This window comes from Marmota flaviventris, chromosome 4, assembly GCF_047511675.1.
Source record: "Marmota flaviventris isolate mMarFla1 chromosome 4, mMarFla1.hap1, whole genome shotgun sequence".
Lineage (NCBI taxonomy): Eukaryota > Metazoa > Chordata > Mammalia > Rodentia > Sciuridae > Marmota > Marmota flaviventris.
In genome coordinates, this window is record NC_092501.1 from 141140537 (window position 1) to 141147529 (window position 6993).

At 45.7% G+C, this 6993-nt stretch overlaps 1 long non-coding RNA gene across 1 annotated transcript; it reads right to left on the reverse strand.

The window, feature by feature from the left end:
• Positions 1 to 614: 614 nt before the first annotated feature.
• Positions 615 to 5127, reverse strand: LOC139705457 (uncharacterized). Its single transcript, XR_011707417.1, has 2 exons — positions 5048 to 5127; positions 615 to 781 (listed from the first exon to the last, which is right to left on the reverse strand). It is a non-coding gene; the product is annotated as an uncharacterized lncRNA (long non-coding RNA).
• Positions 5128 to 6993: the final 1866 nt, after the last annotated feature.

Sequence of the window (6993 nt, forward strand, 5' to 3'; positions counted from 1 at the left end):
AAAATGAGGAAATTAATATCATCCACTTCATTGGGTTATTAAAGAATTAAAGGAGATAATGCCTATGTGATGGTTAATTTTATGTATCCATCCGACTGGGCTAAGGGATGCCCAGATAGCTAATAAAACATTATTTCTGGGTGTGTTTGTGAGTGCATTTCCAGGAGAGATTAACACAAGAATCACTAGACTGAATAAAAAAGATCTGCCCTCACCAAGGTGGGTGGGCATCATCCAGTTCACTGAGCCAAACAGAACAAGAAGGGGAAATGAAAAGCTCCTTCCTCTCCTTAAGCTCGGACATCCGTCTTCTGCCCTCAGACATCAGTGCTCTTGGTTCTGGGGCCCTCAGACTCCATGTGGCTCGTTCACCTTGCCATCACCCTCTCCCACCCCAGCTTCTCAGGCCTTCGGACTCAGACTGAACTATACCACCAGCTTGCAGACAGATGATCTTGGGTTTTCTTGGCCTCCATAGTTGTGTGAGCTAATTCTCACAGCAATCAATCAATAATCAATCAGTTGATCGATCCTATTGGTTCTGTTGCTCTAGAGAACCCTAGAAAAGCACATAGTACAGTACCTGGCTCACAGTAAAAGAAGCGTGGCCATAATGACGATCAAGTGTGTAGGAATTCTTATTTCTCCTTATTACAAATGGCTTTCCAATGTTCTCTGCCTTATTTTCCATGAAGATCTGGAGGTGTAAATTGAGACTGTACGCTCTTTGGCTTCTGTGACCTACTTTCCTCTGGTATCTTCTGCTTCTCTCCTTAGTGTCCTGCATTGCAATGACAGTTCTGTGAGATCAGAGACCTTGTCTCTTTAGTCACTGCTGAGGCCCAGCACCTAGCCCTGGGTCTGGTAATCGGCAAGGCCACAAACAAGATTTATCTATTCTATGATTCTCCTCATCACCCAGCCTCAGAACTGGGCATTCTGCTTTATGCTCTCTCTCTCTTCTTTGTTCCCCTCCAATAAAATATGCCCACCGGTTGTCGTTCCTTCATAATGTTACATCCTAATTCCATCCTAATTCCACCCTCAGTCCCTGCCTAAGTTTGGGTGCCATCTTGTATTTAGACCACTGAAATTGTCACTTATGAACTGTCTCCAGTCTACCTGGTTTCTGTCTTCAAAGTATCCTTTACAAAGCTGCCAAATTATTTCTATTAAAGTCCTGCTTTGTGCACACACGCGCGCGTGCACACACACACACACACACACCACAACACATTTTTAACAACTGTCTACTGAGAGCATCCGAATCCTATAGACCAGCAACTAAAGTCTCCATCACCTCACTCAGGAATCTTCTTTGAGGGAATCCTTCCCTCCGACCAGAATGTTTCCTCATTATTTCCAACCATGCCTGCAGTCCCAGCCTTTGTTCACAGTCTGGCGTCTCTGAAACTTTTCCACCAAATTCTCCCTGGATGACAGAGGAGGGTTGACCTTGATGTAGTACCTACCAGGAGATGCTGCTTTCAAGTGTTGTGTTTCCTATTAAGAACCCATGGGGGGCTGGGGTTGTAGTCAGTGGAAGAGCGCTCACCTTGCACGTGCAAGGCCCTGGGTTGGATACTCAGCACCACATAAAGATAAATAAATAAAACAAAGGTATTTAAAAAAAAAAAAAAAAGCTTTGCAGTTCTGTCTCATAATCTATCCATGTTTGTTTTAATATATAAACATTTTAAATCATAGTCATCCAGCAATGTTGGAAGGGTCCAATCTCCTGCATCAGGAAGATGTGTGGGGTTAAGCCTGTGGCTTTGTGCATCCTTTATGGTTCCCACTCCTGAGCTCTGCTCTTCCTGCATCACCTCTGCCAGACCCACCCACAGTCTTTTCTCCTGGGCCTCGGTGAATCTCCTCCTCCGGATCCCTGACTGGCTTCTAGGTCCATGCTGCTAGTGCCCCCCACTAACTGACAATCTTTTCATCCACAATAATGTTCCCCCAAATAGAAGGTAGCCTCCTTGAGACAAGGACCCTTAGTCACACCAGCTTTATTCCCTCTGATGTAGCACAGAGCTTTGGAAACAAGCAACTCTCAACAATGCATCCTCTATGCCTTGTGTGCTTTCAAGTGCCTCTTTAACATTTCCATTTTATATTGATTTTTTTTCCTTTTCTCCTCTTAATTTCCTACCCCTCTTTCATAGCACTGCCTTCTCCTTTCTCAAGTCTGAGTGAACCAAACACCATGTTCTCGCTCCCTGATAGGAGCTTTGCTGATGTTTTGCTTTAAAAGGCTTCAAACGGAACAGTAAAACGAGTAATAAGAGTCATAAATAATGCCTCTTTTTTGTAGCATTTCATCAAGGTCAGGACTTGTGCTCAGCGCTTTATTTGCCTTGTTTCATAACACACCAGCTGGGAATCCCTCACCAAGGTAAAGTGGAACATTCTAGAAAAATACATAAGCAATTCTCAACTTCCTGATGACCTACTTCCTTTCTCTGTCTGGCCTCTCCCAGTTAATGCCTGGGTGGAGCCCTACCACATAGGAGAAGCGAAGGCAGGAAACTCATGGAAGGAGGGCTTCAGAGTAAGGGTTAAAATGAGGTGAAGGTCAGGCATTAGCTGTGCTTTCCGTGGTCCCCATTAACCCAGGTGATTGAAAGGGGAGATGGAAATGATGTGTCAGCCAAAGCCAAAGTGACTCTCCTCCTCTCAGCAGACACCCACTACACACACACACACACACACACACCCTTCCCTCCAGCCCCTTCCCCCAGTCTTTTTCTGAGGCTGAAAATCGCAAGGACTATCCAGCCCTGCAGTGTCAATCACAGCAGCCAGAACCATTTTAATTTGTCGCTGGTCAATGCATTAAGTTTAAACATAATTTGGGAGTATTTGAGTCCATTTGGGCTGCTATAATAAAGTATCATAGATGGCTTGTAAATGACAGAAATTTTTGTCTCACAATTCTTGAGGCTGGAAGATCAAGGTACTGACAGCTTTGGTATCTGGTGAGATCCTGTTTATTGGTAGATAGATGAAGCCCCCTTGCAGCGTCCTCATAATGTAGAAGGGGCAAAGGAGCCCACTTGGGCCTATTTTGTAAGGCATCTGTCCCATTCATGAGGACTCCATTGACCTAATTATTCTGCAGAGGTCCCCAACTCCTAATGCCATCACCTTGGGGGTTAGGATTTCAACATAAGAATTTTGGAAGGACACAAACATTCAGATCCTAGTAAGGACACGGGGGTGGGGGGGGGGCTGGGGATATAACTCAGTTGGTAGAGTGATTGCCTTGCATGCATAAGGCCCTGGGTTCAATTCCCAGCACCACTACCTCCAAAAAACAATAGTAAGGACAGAGGGAGATTATAGTATTGGCACATGGTCCCCTGTCTCCAGGTAAGAAAAGGCTTTTCCAGACAGTCACTGTGGCCGCATTATGGCTGCCACCACATTATCACTAAGTACCCAAATGTATATGCACCAAAGGTTCTTTCTTTTGCCCTCTGGCTGATTGACTGAGCAGCTATTTAGTAGTTTGAATTCTCAGAAGACTTATATTTTATTGTGTTTATCAGTGGATTCCATCTGCTAATAACAAACCCATTTTTGCAGTCACTTCTCAACTACTTAAGCCAATTTTTATTAAACCTGTTTCCAAACATTATCAGAAGGAGTTGATATTTTCAATCCAGGAAACCTGCCCTGATTTCTTTTAGGCCAATGTGCATTTGCAGGACTCTGGTCAATTTTAACACATAGGCTCCATGCAGACAATATGTGCTACCCATGAGCACCGCATCCAAGACTTTTTCGAGGCTAACAAGAAAAAAGGAAGCTACACGTCTCCTGGGATTCTGGTCTATTGACGTGCCAAGCCAAATTTTTAATTTGGAGAGCAGTTCTGCAGAAATGAACAGATACTCCTCTCTAAACATTTTAATAAGAATAACCCCCCGAGCCAATATGCAATTGAATGCATTGCTTTCTAGTAATTTCATTTATACAACCGCTCCACAAGCTGTTTCTCTTTCCATATTCAGATAACCCTAGCCTCTAGGGTGACTGTAAAAATGATATTTTAATAATGTGCCACATCTGTGATCAGAAATACTTAATGAAACACTCTCATGATCATAGGGTAACAAGCTTCAAAGAACTATTTTCCAGATTTAGGTAGGACCGGTATGTTGTTTGTGGTCACTTTCTTAGGCCAATTTTTCCATTTGTCTGCAAGAAATCATGCCTAAAGATGAGTGTTTAGCCCAGCCTTTGTTGAAGCCGTGAGGACTTGCCAGCTCTGGGGAACTTATAGATCAGCACCTCCAACAGGACCATAAGGCAAGCTGCATGTGTTGTTTAAGATTTTCTAATAGCCACATTAAGCAAAATACAAAGAAACCCATGAAATTACTTCTGATAGTACATTTTGCTTAACAGTGTATATTTAAAAGAATACCATTTTGTATTGTTTAATTAATGCAGAAAACATTCTAATGCAATATTTTGCATTCATTTCTTTCCATAGTGTCTTCAAAATCTGGAGTGCATTTTACATCTCTGTTTAGAGGAACCAGATTTCATGAGCTAGGGAGCCAAGTGGACCAGTAGCCACAGGGAGTATGCTAAAGCGAACACACGCAGAACTAAGGCCTGGGGAGAGAAGTCCCAGAAGTGAGGGTGGAAGGGAGCAGGGATTCCACTCCCTACCTGGAACTCTGAAGACAGGAGTCTGACCACCACGTGGTGTTTACCTCTGCTTAGAGAAGGTGTCTCCAGTTTAGGAGCTCTGTGCCTGAGGCCCTCCTCTTTCCTAATTAGGAAGCAACTCTCCCTCCATCTTAACCCCCTGGTATCCTCAGCCACTACCTTGCCCCCAATCACACCAAGGTCAGCCATGAGTCATTTCCTCTCCTAGCTCTTTAGAGGTGTCATGGTCAGTTTGAAGAGCATAGCATCCAACAGCTAAGGTGTTACCAGGTTTCATTAAGCATATTGTGGCCTAGCCCCCTTTTAGGAAAACAGATTCATCTTGGTTCCCCAGGACCATCCCAGTTTTAAAATAGAATACCTCGAGTGATGCCCATAATCCCTGCAACTCAGAAGGCTGAGGCAGGAGAATCGAAAATTCAAAACCATCATCAGCAACTCAGCAAGACCCTGTCTCAAAACAAAACAAAAAAAGGGCTGGGATGTGGCTCAGTGGTTAAGCACCCATAGGTTCAATCCCTGGTGAAAAGGAAGAAGAGGAAGAGGAAGAAGGAGGAGGAGGAGGTGGGAGGGGGAGGGGAGGGGAAGGGGGAGGGGAGAGGGAGAAGACCCCACATCCTAGGAAATCCCTCAGTCCAGGGCAAATTGGGGTGAGTGATCACCTTATTATCTATCCTCCAAACCAAGTCCAGGCAGGAGAAGGCCTAGTGTCCACCCCACCCTACCACCTGCCTTGCCTTTTCTGTCACCAAGAAGAGGAATGCCTGGCTTGGATATTAGGGTCCTGCTCCTAGAGGGCAAGAGCAGAAGCAGCTATCCTAAAACAGTCAGTGCTAACAATCCGGCTGGATGAGGTGGACAGTGCAGGCCCAGTGCCAGGAAGAACCTCAGCCTGGACCATCAGAATGACCTGAGGAGCCAGGTCCACTGGGGGTCTGCTGTGATTTGTGAATGTGTCCTCCAGAGTTGAATTGTTGGAAACTTAATCCCCAGTGTGAGAGTATTGAGCGGTGGGACCTTGAAGACGTGATAAATGTTGCTATCAGGAGTGGGCTCATAGTCAAGGGAGTGGATTTCTTATAAATTCATCCCTCTCTTGATCTCTCTGGCATGTGCTCTCTTGGGTGCTGCAGCAATAAGGCCCTCACCAAGGGCCAGCCCCTCAACCTTGGACTTTCCAACCTTCAGAACTATAAGAAATCTGTTCTTTATAAGTTACCCAGCCTCTGGTATTCTGTTACAGTAACACAAAACAGACCAAGACAGAGCCTCTCCCTTGAACTGAGAGGTCTTCTTGTCCTGAGGGTTACACAGGAGGCCCAGTGATCCAGACCTCAGACTGCACCTGTTTCCATGTTCAACCAGCCCCACTCCCCCATGGGCAGCTCAGGGAGAGCTTACAGGGAGGTTCAGGGCCTTCCTAAGATTGTGATCATCATGATACTCACTAGGGGACTGAGGCAAACCATCCTATTGCTGGTTGCCTCAACTGAAGCTCAATCTTAAGAGTTTAACTCCCCTCCAAGAGCTGGCTTTTCTCTGCTGAGTGTCCTGGATGTTCGCACCCTATGTGTTAGTCAGCTTTTCGTTGCTATGACCAAAATACCTGACAAGAATAACTTAGAGAAGGAAGTTTATTTGGCTCACAGTTTCAGAGGTTTAGTCCAGAGTTGGCCAATTCCATTGCTCTGGGCCCAAGATGAAGCAGAAGATCATGGGAGATGGATGTGGCTGCTCCCTTCAAGGCTTCCAGGAAGCAGAGAGAGAGAGGAAGTGGCTGCAGGGAAGATGAACCCATCCAGAGCAGACCCCCAGTGACCCACCTCCTCCAGCCATGCCCTACCTGCCTACCGTTACCACCCAGTCAGTCCGTCCAAGCTAGGATGGACGGATTAGGTCACAGCTCTCACAATCGAATCACTTCACCTTCCATCATCCCTGCCTCAACACAGGGACTTTTAGGGACACCCCATATCCAAACCCTAACATCCCCCCATCTTCTAGCTGTGCTTAGGATGCCAAGAGGCATCAAGTGTGATGGTGGTTGGATCACTACAAATCTACCCACAGGCTGAGCGTGGTGGCACATGCCTGTAATCCCAGCAGCCTGGGAGGCTGAGGAAGGAGGATCACAAGTTCAAGGCCAACCACAGCAATTTAGTGAGACCCTAAGCAACTTGGCAAGACCCTGTCTCTAAACAAAATATAAAAAGAGCTGGGGATGTGGCTCAGTGGTTAAGCACCCCTGGCATCAATCCCCAGTACCAAAAAAAAAAAAAATCTACCCACAATAACGGGAAACGGTTC